The sequence below is a fragment of the Trachypithecus francoisi genome, unplaced genomic scaffold, assembly GCF_009764315.1.
Source record: "Trachypithecus francoisi isolate TF-2019V2 unplaced genomic scaffold, Tfra_2.0 Lachesis_group7, whole genome shotgun sequence".
In the NCBI taxonomy this organism is placed as follows: domain Eukaryota; kingdom Metazoa; phylum Chordata; class Mammalia; order Primates; family Cercopithecidae; genus Trachypithecus; species Trachypithecus francoisi.
Window position 1 is genome coordinate 77,599,852 of NW_022681472.1, and position 18,250 is coordinate 77,618,101.

Here is an 18,250-nt window from a genome sequence, read left to right on the forward strand (position 1 = left end):
CATTTAGTCCATTGACATTTAAGGTTAATATTGTTATGTGTGAACTTGATCCTGTCATTATGATATTAACTGGTTATTTTGCTCGTTAGTTGATGCAGTTTCTTCCTAGCCTCGATGGTCTTTACATTTTGGCATGTTTTTGCAATGGCTGGTACCGGTTGTTCCTTTCCATGTTTAGGGCTTCCTTCAGGGTCTCTTGTAAGGCAGGCCTGGTGGTGACAAAATCTCTAAGCATTTGCTTATCTGTAAAGGATTTTATTTCTCCTTCACTGATGAAGCTTAGTTTGGCTGGATATGAAATTCTCGGTTGAAAATTCTTTTCTTTAAGAACGTTGAATATTGGCCCCCACTCTCTTCTGGCTTGTAGAGTTTCTGCCGAGAGGTCTGCTGTTATTCTGATGGGCTTCCCTTTGTGGGTAACCCGACCTTTCTCTCTGGCTGCCCTTAAGATTTTTTCCTTCATTTCAACTTTGGTGAATCTGGCAATTATGTGTCTTGGAGTTGCTCTTCTGGAGGAGTATCTTTGTGGCGTTCTCTGTATTTCCTGAATTTGAATGTTGGCCTGCCCTACTAGGTTGGGGAAGTTCTCCTGGATGATATCCTGAAGAGTGTTTTCCAACTTGGTTCCATTTTCCCCCTCACTTTCAGGCACCCCAATCAGACGTAGATTTGGTCTTTTTACATAATCCCATACTTCTTGCAGGCTTTGTTCATTTCTTTTTCTTCTTTTTTCTTTTGGTTTCTCTTCTCGCTTCATTTCATTCATTTGATCCTCAATCGCTGATACTCTTTCCTCCAGTTGATCGAGTCGGTTACCGAAGCTTGTGCATTTGTCACGTATTTCTCGTGTCATGGTTTTCATCTCTGTCATTTCGTTTATGATCTTCTCTGCATTAATTAGTCTAGCTGTCAATTCTTCCACTTTTTTTTCAAGATTTTTAGTTTCTTTGCGCTGGGTACGTAATTCCTCCTTTAGCTCTGAGAGGTTTGATGGACTGAAGCCTTCTTCTCTCATCTCGTCAAAGTCATTCTCTGACCAGCTTTGATCCGTTGCTGGCGATGGGCTGCGCTCCTTTGCAGGGGGAGATGCGCTCTTATTTTTTGAATTTCCAGCTTTTCTGCCCTGCTTCTTCCCCATCTTTGTGGTTTTATCTGTCTCTGGACTTTGATGATGGTGACGTACTGATGGGGTTTTGGTATAGGTGTCCTTCCTGTTTGATAGTTTTCCGTCTGACAGTCAGAAGGACTGTCTGTTGGTCTGTTAGAGATTGCTTGAGGTCCACTCCAGACCCTGTTTGCCTGGGTATCAGCAGCAGAGGTTGCTGAAGATAGAATATTGCTGAACAGCGAGTGTACCTGTCTGATTCTTTCTTTGGAAGTTTCCTCTCAGGGGTGACGCCACCCTGTGAGGTGTGGGGTATCAGACTGCCCCTAGTGGGGGATGTCTCCCAGCTAGGCTACTCGGGGGTCAGGGACCCACCTGAGCAGGCAGTCTGTCCGTTCTCAGATCTCAACCTCCGCGTTAGGAGATCCACGGCTCTCCCCAAAGCTGTCAGACAGAGTCGTTCGGGTCTGCAGCGGCCCGCTCTTTCCCCTAATGGACTGCACCTGTGCGCTGTCCGCAGCGGTAGAGTCTACAGAGACAGGCAGGCTTCCTTGAGCTGCTGTGAGCTCCACCCAGTTCGAGCTTCCCAGCGGCTTTGTTTACCTACTTAAGCCTCAGCAATGGCGGGCGCCCCTCCCCCAGCCTCGCTGCTGCCTTGCGGATAGATCGCCGCAGACGGCTGTGTTAGCAGTGAGGGAGGCTCCGTGGGCGTGGGACCCTCCCGGCCAGGTGTGGGATATATTCTCCTGGTGTGCCTGTTTCCTTAAAGCGCAGTATTGGGGTGGGAGTTACCCGATTTTCCAGGTGTTGTGTGTCTCAGTTCCCCTGGCTAGGAAAAGGGATTTCCTTCCCCCTTGCGCTTCCAGGTGAGGCAATGCCTCGCCCTGCTTCAGCTCACGCTGGTCAGGCTGCAGCAGCTGACCCGCACCGATTGTCCGGCACTCCCTAGAGAGATGACCCCAGTACCTCAGTTGAAGGACGTGGATGCAGCTGGAAACCATCATTCTTAGCAAACTATCACAAGAAGAGAAAACCAAACACCGCATGTTCTCACTCATAGGTGGGAACTGAACAATGAGATCACTTGGACTCGGGAAGGGGAACATCACACACTGGGGCCTATCATGGGGAGGGGGGAGGAGGGAGGGATTGCATTGGGGAGTTATACATGATATAAACGTCATGCACATGTACCCTAGAACTTAAAGTATAATAAAAAAAAAAAATCATAAAAAAAAAAAAAAAAGAAAAAAAGAAAATGCAGAAATCACCGGTCTTCTGTGTCGCTCGCGCTGGGAGTTGGAGACTGGAGCTGTTCCTATTCGGCCATCTTGCTCCGCCCACCGACATGGTATCATTTTATATTTTCCTGAGAATTGTGATTTACATTTTTGAAAATTGCACTTCACATAGCTCTGTGGCCCTAAGCAAGTTGCTTAATCTCTCTAAGTTTCAGTTTACGTATCTGTAAATGAGGATATTAACAATAATAATACTTAACTTTGTGGGCTGTCATTGTTGGAAACAAATGAAACAATGCATGTAAAGCAATCAGCCCAGTGCCTTGTGCATCTGAAACCCTCAAAAAATGTTAGATGGTGATACTGCTGCTGATAATGGTGGTGATGCTGCTGATGACGATGATGCTGATGTTGCTGATGCTGCTGATGATGCTGATGGTGCTGATGCTGCTGCTGATGGTGATACTGATGCTGCTGCTGATGATAATGGTGATGCTGATGATGGTGATATTGATGCTACTGATGATGATGATGGCGGTGATGCTGATTATGCTGATGCCAATGATGCTGGTTATGGTGACAGTGATGCTGATGCTGATGATGATGTTGATGAGAACAAGTGCTGTGGCCCTCAGTGCCTTAACATCCCTAAAATGAAAATATTGTGTTCAGAGCTCTCTATTTTCCTTTGTAGCTCTTTCTCGCTTTATGATCAAGGCCATCGAACATCAGGCACTTTTATTCAGTTTGCTAGATGGAAAAGGCAATTCAACCCCAACCAGAGCACTTGTCTTGGCAAAAGCGTGCTCGCTAGTTTGAGGTCTTAATTTGTCGTCCCAACTGGACTTCTTTGTGGCACACACAAACCAAACAAACTCTACAGGGAGGCCCTGACTATGATTTTTAAACAAATTGATGACAGTGATGATCATAGGAAACACTCCACACTGTTCTCTAGACAAAAGCTGAGTGATATAACAATAGTCTGAATAGAAAGGCAAAACTTGCCTTTGCATTGATTTCATGCCAAAACATGGCTAATTGCATCAGGCAATTGCTAGGAAACTTATTAGCATCAATAATCATATTCTTACACACATATGCACACATGCACAGAAAACCTAATTCTGCCCAGAACAAATGGACAGTCATCATTTAACAGCCTAACTAGACAACAGTTCCTCCATGGCACATCCAGTGATGGATGAGGCTCTCCATGCAAATGTTGTAACCTGCAGCTATAGAAGCACTTACCACACTATTACTTGAACTCAGGGTCATGTTTACATGGTAAATATGTAAATATTCTATGTAAATATTTATTCTTACTCTATTAAAAAAAAGAAAAGGAGAAGACGAATTAGGCTTCAGATGACCAAAGCAGACTAGCTATTCAAAATGCATTCTGAATCAACAGCATCTGAATCACCTGGCAGCTTGTCAGAAATGCAGAATCTCAGGCCCCACCCCAGCCCTGCTAAATCATAATCTGCCTATAACAAAATCCCTAGATGATTCAAATGCACATTGAAGTGTGAGGAGCATTGCACTAAGAACTTCTGAATAAGAGCAGTGGGAAGTAATATCATTCGGAAGAGCTGTTCCTTTGGAAAAATGACACTACTGCAGTATACCATTAGGAATATCAGAAAAGGGAAATCACTGAATGGTTCTTTCAACAAACATTCATTGAGGGCCTATTATGTGCCAGACAGTATTCTAAGTGCTGGGGGTACCGCAACAAGAACGAAAATGAAAGACCCCTTCCTTTGAGGATCAAATGAATAAATAAAACAGAGTATATAGACTGTCAGACGTTGGAAGCTCCTATGAAGAAAAATGAAATGGGATAGGGAGGAGGGAAATTTTGCAGTTTTAAACAGCATAGTCAGGAGGTGATATTGATACAGAGACTCAAAGCAAGTGAAGAGACAAGCTACGTGGCTATTTCCTGGAACAGCATGACAGGTAAAGGGAACAGCAAATACAAAGCCCTGAGGAGGAGAAATTATAGCATGTCTATATGCTGAGGAGAAGGATCCATTGAGGATTGCTTGAAGGAGAAGACAGAATTGCCAGTGATGTTCTTGACAATTGGAAAAGGATGAGATATAGCACACAAGAGGAGAGGCCAGCTCAGAAGAGGAGCATGGAGAGTTTGACTATTATCATGTGAGAGAAAGCAAAGCCTATGTGTCTAAATGTGAGTAAGCTGGTGGATAAAATGGTGGGAGCACCTGGAAGTCTCCTCTATTGTTTGAGATTTTTCCCTGAAAGAGGAATCTAGTTTATCCATTGAGGGAGAGGAGAGGAAGGTTATTAAAAGTATTGGAAGAGGAGATAAGGTTTGAAATAGCTGTCTAGAAGAGGAAACAACTATGGAAATGTGTGCTTGTTGGGCAGCCTTGAGTCCACCTTTGTGATATGTCAACATCCCTTTGTTTTTCTCCAGCCATGTTCACTTTCAAGTCTGGAGATGGGAAGAGAGAGAAGAATTGGATTTAACAAGGGTTGAGGTTTGGCCAGGCACCCACAGTGAAGTGAGATGGGGGGAAATGTGTTGAGGCTGCATGCAAGGAAGTCATTTATAATGAAGAATCATGGAATTAAGGCTAGATTTTAAAAAGGCCTGAGGGCTCAAACAAAATAAGGGATGGTGAATATATAACAGAATCATTGACTGGCAGGTCCCAGTAAAGTCAAGCAAATATCAAGGTCAGGGAACTGGAAGAATTAAACTGGAAAGTTAGAAGATGACAGAGAATGGGATTCTTGAAACTGGGATTGTAAAGGTGATAGAATTAGTGGTCATTCCATGATCCAGGCTGCACCATTCGTCATGGCAGCCATGAGCAACCTGAGGCTATTTAAATTTTATTAAAATTAAAGAAAGTTAAAACTCCAGTTCTCAACTGAACTAGCCACATTTCAGGTATTCAATGGCTGCATGTGGGTGGCTAGTGGCTAGTCTATTGGACAGTGGAAGTAAAGACCTTTTCCATTGTCACAGAAGGTTCTACCAGGCAGTGCTGTTCTAGGGTTTGACTATGGGGATTCTTTGCTGAGGTAAGGTGATGGGCAAGGTTATCAGAGGGCCCTGGATTATCTATACAGATATGGAAATCATCAAAAATTGGAACAGGAACAATTTTGGAAAGTGCCAGTGGTGCTAGAGCTAAAGTCTTCAAGGTGTCAGAAGAGTGAGGTCAGCAGACAATTACTACAGGGATGATTTAAAATCTCATTTTTAGTGAGAAGAGGGGTCACGAGAGAGCATGTCTAGGCCTATTAGCCAATCAGGATAGTAGGTCAGGGCTACAGGGAAAATGATGTCCTCATCATTTTGATGATGATGGAAGAAGGTGAAGAGAACATTCAAATTTAGTTGAGGAAAGAAGAGATTTTGCTGATGGCTAACCATGTGTCCCAGAGTGACAGTGGAAGGGTTTGAGGAGACAGGGAACAGTGAGCAATGAGTTTGTGGAAGGGGCCGTGCAGAACTGCATGGGAAGGTGATCCAGGTGAGCAGTCCTGGGAAGCAGCACTTTGTGTATAACCTGAGGTAAACAGCAACAAAGGGCACAGGGAGATGGATCCCAACAGCCCCGGAGCATGAACTAGGGAAGCTGTGAGTGTTCAAGGAGAAACGAGGCTCTTGCCAGGAGCACAAAGAATTCTAGAACACCCTCTTCATTTCCACTCAAGGTAGCATGGAGGCTAGAAAATGATCCAGAGCTCTGGGCATCTCGGCTGCCGGCAGGGGAGGATGGAGGCCTGGGAGGAGTGATCTTCCCCAGAGAACATGGAGCTCCCTCTTGACTCCTTAAACCTACCCCAGACTAGAAATATCTTTGTGTTGGAGTTTTCCTGGAGAGGGGGTTGCTGTAAGCCAGAAGGCAACCTTCCAAGTCCCTGCACTAGAAACCTACGCTAGCTCAAAGCCTGACTCTGATATGCACTTCTCTAAGCCTCCATGCCCAGATCCTCAGGCTTTCCATGTTCTGTCACCTCTACCTTGAAGTCTCCTCTCCCTTTTCTGAGCCAAGGGAACAGTCACAGTCAGCTACTTGAAGATATACTCTTCAAATGTTCAAACAACTGATTTTGTTCATGCATTCATTCATTTGTTCAATGAATACTAATTGAATATCAAATACTAGTTATCAGTATTTATTAATACTCAAGAAATACTGGTAACTAGTACTAAGAAAACAAATTTCATAAACTGGAGCTCAAAAACTAGTTCTACCACTTATTTGCATGAGGTCCTTAGATGTTTCTTTAACCTCTCTGAGGCTGTTTTCTCTCCTGCAAAATTTAGACATGAAAGTACTTAGTGCAATGCCTGGCACAGATAAGAATTCATTAAGTGTTTGTCATTATTAGTCATAAATGTTTTGCCAGTTCTGCACTAAGTGCCAAGGATGCAAAGACTCATATTCTAGCTTAGGAGATAGGATCAAAACCAATGAATTTTCATTATAATATGATTTCATAAGAGTCACTCAAAAGAGATATATACAGATACTATTGGAGTATCATGAAGTGAAGGATTCCCAGGTGTGATATCTGGAAAGGTCTTCCAATGACTAGGTGTCTTGGTCAGCTTGGGTTGCTATCACAGAATACCATCGACTGAGTGGCTTATAAACAACAGATATTTATTTCTCACAATTCTGGAGACTGTAAAGTCCAAGATCCAGGCACCAGCAGAATTAGTGTCTGGTAAGGACCCACTTCTTGGTTCTTAGATGGCCGTCTTCTCACTGCATCCTCACATGGCAGAAGGGATGAGGGAGCTCTCAGGTTCCTTTTATAAGAACATTAGTCCCATGTATAAGAGCCCTGCCCTTGTGACCTAATCACCTCCCTTTTCACTTTGGGGATTAGGATTTCAGCATGTGAATTTTGGAAAACACAAGCATTCAGTCTACAGCAGAATCGTTCTCCAGATGGAGAAGGGGAAAGCATCGCATCCCAGGTTGAAAGAAGAGCATGGTGCCTTGAAAGCGCATGGTGTGTCCACAAACCTGTGAGAAGCCATGGAGTGGATAGTGCATAGAACAGAGTAACAGGAAGTGAAGCTTGAGAAGCAAAGGGTGCCTTATGGGACAGGGCACATTTCCTTTCCCAGCCCTTCTGACTTGATCTTGTGAGTAATGGCAGTTGCACTCAGATTGTTAAGCAGAAGAGCACCATGATCAGGATGTTGGCATTAGAGTGGAAGACAGGTAGGGGGAGGAATGAGACTGGAGGCAGGGAGAATGTTTTAAGAGGCTGTTGAAATAATGCAGGTGAGACATGGTAAGAACCTGGACAAGGGCATTGGCAGAGGAACTAGAAAACCATGGATAGGAGAGACAGTTCTGAAGTAAAACCCACAGGACTCAGGGATGTGCTGGGCTGGATGCAGAGATAAGAAGATAAGGGAGTCATTCACCACCAGCCCATGAACTCACATAGTTGCGGGTTGCTGAGACACAACTTCAAAATGTCTTAGTGAGTGAGAGCCCCAAGTCCAAGGAAGCTTGAAAGTTACTTGTAATGTATCTTGACTCCCTACTGAACACTTGAGCATTTCCTGACAATCATGTAATGATTAAGCAAATAGTCATTCTTTGTTCTCAGAAAAGACTGTAAGACTATGTATCTCTAAGCAAATATAACATTATATGGTTATAATATTAACCATTATGCAATTTGCATGCTGCAAGAAATATAAAGCAAAGAGTATGAGACTTAGCCAAAGAAAAGGTCTACTTCATGGAGGAACTTATTCTTGCACAAAGCCTTAAAGGATAAGCAAATTTTTGATGTATAAAAATGGGCACTCTAAGCTGAGGGGGAGCTGCCTGAGCCGAAACAGGTGAACAGGAAAGCATTTCTCAGGTGGGTTCTTAAAGCCCCTCATCTTGTAAGATGCTCCAGGATGAAAGGGCCCATGACCAAATAAACCCGGGGTTACAACCCACTACGCAACCCCTCCCTTGGAGCATCACAATACTTTTGACATATTAAAGATCTTTAGAAGTCCTATAATTAAAAGTAATTTGCCTAGTGAAAAAAAGCAAATCATCGGTTGCCTGGGGCTGGAGGTGGGACTAGGAGGATTGATTGCAAAGGGGTACAAGGAAACACTCTAGGTAATGGCCATATTCTGTATAATTGTGATGGTAGGTTACAAGGGTATGTACATGTGCCAAAATCCATCAAACTACACATAAAATAGGTACATTATGCCTCATTTAACTTGATTAAAAATAATAACAATTTGTTTTTTATTTGACTTTGGATAACTTTTTTTATTCTTCTCATTAGCATTCCCTCAAAAAGGCCTATCTGTTGAAACAGCATCTGGAGAAACACCACTGCTTTAGTTTCTGTTGCTGTTGTAACATATGATCACCTTAGTGGCTTAAAGCAACACATATTTATTATCTTACAGCTCTGGAGGTCAGAAATCTGCAATGGGTCTCACTGTGCTAAAATCAAATGTCAAAAGGGCAGTGTTATTTCTGTAGGGGATAATCTGTTTCCTTGCCTTTTCCAGCTTTCAGAGGCCACTTGCACTTCTTGGCTCATGGCCTCTTCCTCCATATTCTAAGTCTGCTATAACATCACTCCAACTTTTACTCCCATCCTCCAATCTTCTTTTTTTTTTCTTTTTTGAAATAGAGTCTTGCTCCCCTGTTCAGACTGGAGTACAGTAGCATGATCTCAGCTCACTGCAACCTCCACCTTCTGGGTTCAAGTGATTCTCATGCCTCAGCCTTCAGAGTAGGCATTCTTGTGCCTCAGCCTCAAGATCCCATGCCTGGGATCACAGACATGTGCCACTATGCCCAGTTAACTTTTTATTGTATTTTTAGCAGAGAAAGGGTTTCACCATGTTGGCCAGGCTGGTCTTGAACTCCTGACCTCAAGTAATCTGCACACCTCAGTCTCCCAAAGTGTTGGGATTACCGGCTTGAGCCACCACACCTGGCCCCAATCTCCTTTTCTGACTCTGACGCTTCTACTTCCTTCTTTTACTTATAAGGACACTTACGATTTCACTAGGCCCACTCAGAAAATTCAGGACAATCTCCTCATCTCAAGATCCTTAGTTTAATCACATCTGCAAAGCCCTTTTTTCTGTGTAAGGTAACACTCACAGTTTCCAAGAATTAGGATGTGGCCATCTTTGAGGGCCATTATTCTGCTTATTATAACTATTTTTAGTATAAAGTAAAAGAAATGAATATTAAGCCTGGAAATGAAGACTGAGCCATATCAGGATAAAGAACCTGGACTTTTCCAGTTAAGAAACAGGCAGAATTTATTTACTTTTGAACTGGTACATTCACATGTCTTAACATTTGAAAGCTGTCATAAGGTATTAAGTAGAAATTTTCCCCTTCTCCCCAGCCATCCAGTTTCCCTCTCTGGAGCCAACAAATGTTACTTACCACTCTTTAATGTGTTATTTCAGACATTATTCATATCTACAAATTTTTACTTTTTTACACAAATCGTAGCATAGTATAAAAATTATTTGTAACTTTATATTTTGGCCTCAACAATATAAACTTGTAGATATCCCACAGTGGAACGAAAAGACCTTCTTTATTCATCTCTGTGGATACATAGCATTTGATTTTATAGACCACTGGTTCTCAATATGAGTGTTTATTAGAATGACATGGGAGAATCTTGGAAAATGCCCAGGAGTTCCAGTTATCTATTTTTCTGTAACAAACCATCCCCAAACTTAGAAGCATAAAACAGTAATCATTTTATTATGCTTGCAATTTTTGGAGTCAATAATTTGGTCAGGGTATAGTAGGGATAACTTGTCTCAGCTCCACAGTGACTGAGGCCCTCAGCTATGGTGGTTGAGATGGCAGGAATGGTTCACTTAGAGCTATATATATGGCGCCCTGGTTCTACAGCAGCTGAAGTCCTATATCTCTATATCATGTCTGCTGGGTGTGCAATGTCCAAGAAGGCTTCTGATATGGTTTGGCTGTGTCCCCCTCCAAATCTCAACTTGAATTATATCTCCCAGAATTCCTACATGTTGTGGGAGGGACTCAGGAAGAGATACTTGAATCATGGGGGACAGTCTTTCCCATGCTGTTCTAGTGATAGTTAGTAAGTCTCATGGGATCTGATGGGTTTATCAGGGGTTTCCACTTTTGCTTCTTCCTCATTTTGTTTTGCCACTGCCATGTAAGAAGTGCCTTTCATCTCCTGACATGATTTCAAGGCTTCCCCAGTCATGCAGAAATATAAGTCCAATTAAACCATTTTCCCTTCCCAGTGTTAGGCATGTCTTTATCAGTAGCATGAAAATAGACTACTATAGTAAATTGGTACCAGTAGAATGGGGTGTTGCTGAAAAGATACCCAAAAATGTGGAAGCAACTTTGGAACTGGGTAACAGGCAAAGGTTGGAACAGTCTGGAGGGCTCACAAGAAATAGGAAAATGTGGGAAAGCTTCGAACCTCCTAGAGGTTCGAACCTCCTTTGGCTTTGGCAAAAATGCTGATAGTAGTATGAACAATGAGGTCCAAGCTGAGGTGGTCTCAGATGGAGATGAGGAACTTCTTGGGAACTAAAACAAAAGTGATTCTTGTTATGTTTTAGCCAAGAGACTGCTATTCTAATGATAGTAAATTTCCACTTTTGCTTCTTCCTCATTTTCTTTTGCTGCCGCCATGTTAGAAGAGTGTTTTGTCTCCCAACATGATTCTGAGGCCACCCCAGCCATGTGGAACGGTAAGTCCAATTAAACCTCTTTTTCCTTCTCAGTCTCCAGTATGTCTTTATCAGCAGCGTGAAAGTGGACTAATACAGTGGGGCAGAGCCACCAGTACACCAATCAGTTTGGAAGGCTCAGAAGAAGACAGGAAAATGTGGGAAAGTTTGGAACCTCCTAGAGACTTGTTGAATGGCTTTGCCCAAAACGCTAATAGCGATATGGACAACAAGGTCCAGGCCGAGGTGGTCTCAGATGGACATGAAAAACTAGTTGGGAACTGGAATAAAGGTAACTCTTGCTATGTTTTAGCAAAGAGACTGAAGGCATTTTGCCTCTGCCCTAGAGATTTGTGGAACTTTGAAAGATAATTTAGGGTATCTGGTGGAAGAAATTTCTTTCTTTCTTTTTTTTTTTTTGAGATGGGCTTTTGCTCTTATTGCCCAGGCTAGAGCGCAATGGCACGATCTCGGCTCACCACAACCTCTGCCTCCCGAGTTCAAGCGATTCTCCTGCCTCAGCCTCCCAAGTAGCTGGGATTACAGGTATGCACCACCAAGCCCAGCTTATTTTGTATTTTTAGTAGAGACAGGGTTTCTCCACATTGGTCCGGCTGGTCTCAAACTCCCGACCTCAGGTGATCCACCCATCTCAGCCTCCCAAAGTGATGGGATTACAGGCATGAGCCACTGTGCCTGGCCAGGTAGAAGAAATTTCTAAGTAGCAAAGCATTCAAGAGGTGACTTGGATTCTGTTCAAGGCATTCTGTTTTATAAGGGAAGCAGAGCAGCCGGGCGCAGTGGCTCAAGCCTGTAATCCCAGCACTTTGGGAGGCCGAGGCGGGCCGATCACAAGGTCAGGAGATCGAGACCATCCTGGCTAACACGGTGAAACCCCGTCTCTACTAAAAAATACAAAAAAAACTAGCCAGGCGAGGTGGCGGGCGCCTGTAGTCCCAGCTACTCGGGAGGCTGAGGCAGGAGAATGGCGTGAACCCGGGAGGTGGAGCTTGCAGTGAGCTGAGATCTGGCCAGTGCACTCCAGCTTGGGCGACAGAGTGAGACTCCGTCTCAAAAAAAAAAAAAAAAAAAAAAGGAAAGCAGAGCATAAAAGTTTGGAGAATTTGCAGCCTGACTATGCGATAGAAAAGAAAAACCCCTTTTCTGGAGAGAAATTCAAGCCAGCTGCAGAAATTTGCATAAGTAGCAAGGAGCCTAATGTTAATACCTAAGACCATGGGGAAATGTCTCCAGGCCATGTCAGAGACCTTCATGGCAGCTCCTCCCATCACAGGCCCAGAGGCCCAGGAGGAAAAAGTGGTTTCATGACCAGGCCCAGAGTCTCCATGCTGTGTGCAGCCTAGGGACATGTGTCCCAGCTGCTCCAGCCATGGCTGAAAGGAGCCAGCGTAGAGCTCAGGCTGTGGCTTCAGAGGGTGGAAGCCCCTAGCCTTGGCAGCTTCCACATGGTGTTGAGACAGCGGGTGCACAGAAGTAGAGAACTGAGGTTTGGGAACCTCTGCCTAGATTTCAGAGGATGATGTATGGAAATGCCTGGATACCCAGGCAAAAGTTTGCTGCGGGGGCAGGGCCCTCACAGAAAGCCTCTGCTAGGGCAGTGCAGAAGAGAAATGGTGGGTCAGAGCCCCCACACAGAGTCCCTATTGGAGCACTGCCTAATGGAGCTGTGAGAAGAGGGCCACCATCCTCCAGACCCCAGAATGGTAGATCCACTGACAGTTTGCACTGTGTGCCTGGAAAAGCCACAGATACTAAATGCCAGACCATGAAAGCAGCCAGGAGGGAGGCTGTACCCTGCAAGGCCACAGGGCAGAGCTGCCCAAGACCATGGGAACCAGCCTCTTGCATCAGTGTAATCTGGATGTGAGACATGGAGTCAAAGGAGATCATTTTGGAGCCTTAAAATTTGACTGCCCTACTGGATTTCAGACTTGCATGGGCCCTGTAACCCCTTTGTTGTGGCCAATTTCTCCCATTTGGAATGGCTGCATTTACCCAATACCTATAGCCACATTGTATCTAGGAAGTAACTAGCTTGATTTTGATATTACAGGCTCATAGGCAGAACAGACTTGCCTTGTCTCAGATGAGATTTTGGACTGTGGACTTTTGGGTTAATGCTCAAATGAATTAAGACTTTGGGGGGCTGTTGGGAAGACATGATTGGTTTTGAAATGTGAAGACATGAGATTTGGAGGGGCCACAGCAGAATGATACGGTTTGGCTTGTGTTCCCATCCAAATCTCAACTTGGATTGTATCTCCCAGAATTCCCAGGTGTTATGGAAGGGACCCAGGGGGAGGTAATTGAATCATGGGGGCCAGTCTTTCCCATGTATTCTAGTGATAGTCAACAAGTCTCACAAGATCTGATGGGTTTATCAGTGGTTTCTGCTTTTGCTTCTTCCTCATTTTGGGTATGTCTTTATCAGCAGCATGTAAGCAGACAAATACAGCTTCCTTACTCACTTGTCTGCCGCCTGGACCACTGGGCTATGTGTGCTGTAACAGCTGGGGATATATGGGTCTCTCTTTCTCTCTCTCTCTCTCTGTGTGTGTGTATGTGTGTGTGTGTGTGTGTGTATCTCAGCAGGTAACTTGGGCTTCCTCACAGCATGGTGGTCTCAGGGTAATTGAATTTATTACATAGCAGCTGACTCAACCCAGAGCTAAAGTTTCAAGAGGCCAGTGAAGAAGCTACAAAGCTTCTTATGCCTTAGCCTTGGAGGTACTAGACCATCTCTTCAACCACATTCTGTTAGTCAAGTAAATCCCTACACAAGCCCAGATTCAAGGGAAGGGAAATTAGACTCCACCTCTGAATAGGAAGAAAATTTATAACCATAATGTACCACACCCAGGGGACCTGAATGTGCAGCCAGGCTTGAAAACCACAGTGATAGATCCACCATAACTTACTGTCCATCAAGACCCCATTGATGGATATGCAGGCTGCTTCAGATTTTTTGCTATTGTAAGCAACACAGCACTCAACAAGTCCTCCAATCATCATTTCACACAAGAGCAAGAAGGTCTGGAGGGTACTTTGGGATAAGTGAAACTGGTGGATTAAAGATTTGGTACTGGAAGTTTCTGAGCTGTAAAGTGGCACAATCAGGGCTGAACTTTAGGAATTCCAATCTGTCTGCACCACCCAGGGCTGAGCAGTGGGAGGGGGTGGCTGCTGGCAGAGAGACCAGGCTTCATGTTGTCAGACTAGTTGGGATAGAGATCATAAAATGGAAGAACAGAAAGGAAGGAACAGATGGGACGGATCGTCAAAATGCAGCTATCCTCATTAGCGAGTGGTGGAAGACAGAAGTTAATTTGGTGATGAACTTGATAATACTGAGGATATGTACTGCAGTGGTCATGACAGGTTTCTTGGAAGAGGTGAGACTGGAGATGGAGCATTCAGGATGAGAAGAATTTTAATAGCAAGAAAAAAGGAAGACAGCCTTTTCATTGGCATTTCATTTGGTGCTGTTGGAAGATATGGAGAAAGCTCTGTTTTGAGAAAGATTATCCAACTCAAGCACATCAGGTTTAGCCATTGCCTGTCACACAGCAAGTGTTCAAAAACAGGATGCACTATTCCTACTAATGGCAAGTAATTCCCTATTAAAATTCCTTAATATATTGGAACACGAGTTTTGGTGACAATTATGATTGCTCTCGTTATTTCTAAACAGATGCACGTGCCATGGAAAAGCTTTGGCTGGGCCGTAGATTCGTCACCCTTCAGCCCAATCTGGAGCAGATGGTGGTTTCTCCTGCATAATGTCCTACAGCCACAATTGGTCTCTCTCCCTTACATGGGAACATCAGTGGGAATTGCCGCTGGCTGGACAGAGACATCCCCAGAATTCCATTCTTAACCTACTATCTCCCTTCCAGTCCTAGTACTTATCTCCATGTCACCTCCAAAGCTGAGAACAGGAGCTGATTTTCTTTGGGGTTGCATTAACAGAAGAGTCTTCAGAGCAAGTATCGAATGAGTCCTACTGTATTCTGGGCTGGAAAGACCTTATCTAATAAATTGTTTCCATTCTATGTGATATAAAATAACAAAAAAAATCTAATATCTAGATAGTACATTATGATATAGCTAATCATACTCAACCTTTGGGTGTCAGTTAAAAGTCACTTCCTCCAGGAAGTCCTCCCTGACAACCCTGAGACTGTTCACGTGCCCCAGTATGCACTTTCTTACATCCTGGAGCTCCCTTGCCATAGCAATTAACACACTATTGTTATTCTTGCTTATGTGTCTATCTCTGCAGTGGAGAGACTCTAACGTAATTTTTGCCCCCTATTCTTCATGCCTTGATATATATTTCCCTCTCCCAGAGGATGGACAGGACCTGTGTCTTGATTCTAACCAATAAGGTAATGGAATGTCACCCCCAGTATTATGATATGTTAGACTCCATTTCAGGAGACTGGAGCAAGAGACCCTCCTTGCTGGCTGATTGAAGTAAGTGGTCAGGTTGGAGAAGGCCATGTGGCAAGGAACTGCAGGAGGCCTCTTTGTTTCCTTGGGTGGTCTCCAGGACCTGAGGGTGGAATCCAGCCAACAGATATCCAGAAACTGGGACCTGCAGACATAACTATGGTAAGAAAGTCAATTCTGCTAACAACCTAAATGAACATGGAAGCAGACTTTTTCCCCAGGCAAGTTTCTAGTTGAGAACTCAGCTCAGTGACACCCTGACTACAACCGTATAAGATTCTGAGCAGAGAAGCCAGCTAAGCCAGACCCAGACTCCTGCCTCACAGAAAGTGTGAGACAGTAGTGTGTGTTGTTTTAAGCCTCTAAGTTTGTGGTCATTTGTGATGCAACAATAGAAAACTAACACATTCCCCCACTAGATGTGCACTCTATGAGGGTGAGACCACATCTATATTACCCCTCACTGTACTCCCAGCAAGTTACACCTCACCTGGCACATAGTAGGTGCTCAGTAAATATTTTCTGGATGAATGATTGAATAAATGAAGCTGCATCAGTCTTACAATATTTATAACCACTCCATAAGGAGGATTATTTTAATTCAAGTTTTAATAAGACTGAGAAAAAATAAGTGACACATCCAAGAACATCCAAGACTCACATAGAAAGAGAAGAGGTGGAACTTCAACTGGCATCTCCTGGAACCAAATCCCAAGTTCATTCATTAAAATCACAACTATAATAACAGTGTTGGCTTTCCACCTTGGCAGAACCAATAGAAGCCTACACAAATAATTGTACCTCCCTTATACCCAGAACAGACATCACTAATCAATCACAGTACTCTTAGGTGAAGTTCATCTTCTAAACTAAACCTTCTCAAGTCAGGATTTCAGTAGCCACAGCAATTGACCACATCTGGCCAAGGAGAGGAAACCTACTCATCATCCAAATGCTAAACTGCTAGTTAGAATCTATACCTCCATGTAACTGAATGTAGAATCCATTCCCAGCAATGTCTGGGAAAACCATGAAAGAAACAAACGTCTGGGCATAGAAAGAAGTAGGATTTGGGAGAAGAAAAGCCAAGAAAAGAGGTTGGGGGAGGGAAAAACAAAACAAAAAAACAGTGTTTCTAGAACTTTCTCTGCAGAGGAAAGCCTCTTACCATTTTCAGGCTGGAAATTCCAGTAATGATGCATGCTACAGCTGGATTCTCTTGTGACTGAATTCCCTGAGTCAGCTGATGAATTCTTCCTTGTGCAGTAATTGGCTACAGCAATTAGATTCCCTTTTTTATTATTCATATTGCCGTGACATACCCCAACTTCTCTCTAAACACCCAGCTGATGACCACAAGAGTGCAATGGATTGAACATTTGCCATGACTGACATTTTCATTGTTTTGACAATTAAGGTGTATGTTTGCCTGAGGGACTACAGTTATGATATATTAAACATTAATCTCCAGAAATGAAAAAAAAATTCTTTGAACAAGAAGTACGTATGCTGCCACAAAAGTGATGGAGCCTAAAAGTAAGAACAGATTGAAAAGTGAGGAAAACAGTCAATGAATTAGTTGTTTGGTTTTTACTTTCTGTGTTTGTTAATAAATTGATTAAATCCATTTTTCCCTAGGCATTGCACAGACCAGGGTTACCAAATACATTGTGCTGACAGTACCATCTATCTTGGCCATGGCAGACATTACTAATTAATCACACCTTTCTTCTCTCCCTGAGCCCCAGCTTGGTCTTGGAAACCATCCCACTGTGGAGCTCCAGGCAGCCAATACCAATCTATCATTCTGGATCTCAGGGCAGAACTCCTTGCCATCCAAGAGTACAACACAGCCCCAACTCACAAGTCATCAAGCAGAAAGCAGTGAAGTTTTAGGATTAAGATGGGCACAGACACTGGACTCAGAGTGCCTGGATTTGAAGCCTACTTCTGCTATTTACCAGCCCTTGCATGCCTGTGTTGTCATCTGTAAAATAGGAATACTAATAGCACCTGCATCATAGAACTACAAGGATGATTAAATGAATGAAAATACAAGTGGAAGAATACCTGGCAAACATAAGCACTGATCTTTCTTATATTTGGTTACTTTCATTTCCTTCATTCTCTGTGCAAAATCTAGCTCTCCTATGAGGCGATAAGCTCTTCCAAAGCAAGCGCCATCATTTGTCCTTCTTTGCATCTCCACCACTTAATACACAATAGGAGCTAAGTCTGTATTTGTTAAATTGTTGAATCAGACTCTTCCAGCCAGACTGACACACTCACTATCCCATCCCCTTTTCTTGCAGATTTCTGCCTCTTTCCATAACTCTCTTCCATCACTTCCCACCTCCTCCATTCATTTAAGGCTCCACATTATCTCTTCCCCTCTTCCACTCTCCCCACCTCAATCCCATCCCACAAATATTCACCTGTTTCCTACCCATGCTTTAGAGTCTACCTGGCTAGAGCAGTCATTATTTCATTCAATAGTTCCAGCTCTCTGCCTTCTAGGCACATAGCAGAATTTTACTTCCTGCTTTTCTCCCTATGGTCAGCTAAGGCCTAGGAAGAGTCTGCCACATGAGTGGAGAATTCGGTTGCTGGTGTGAGGCCCTGCCAATCTCAGATCTCTCTTCTGCCACCAACAATGCTCCCATTGGCAGCTGCCCCATCAGTTTGGTTTAT

At 43.6% G+C, this 18,250-nt stretch overlaps 1 long non-coding RNA gene across 1 annotated transcript in view; it reads right to left on the reverse strand.

Moving 5' to 3' along the window:
• Positions 1 to 2,846: 2,846 nt before the first annotated feature.
• LOC117079246 overlaps positions 2,847 to 18,250 on the reverse strand; it is a 38,918-nt gene continuing 23,514 nt past the window's right edge. Inside the window, exon 3 of the long non-coding RNA XR_004435335.1 lies at positions 2,847 to 2,994. This is a non-coding gene — a long non-coding RNA (uncharacterized LOC117079246). The remainder of the gene's footprint in view (positions 2,995 to 18,250) is intronic.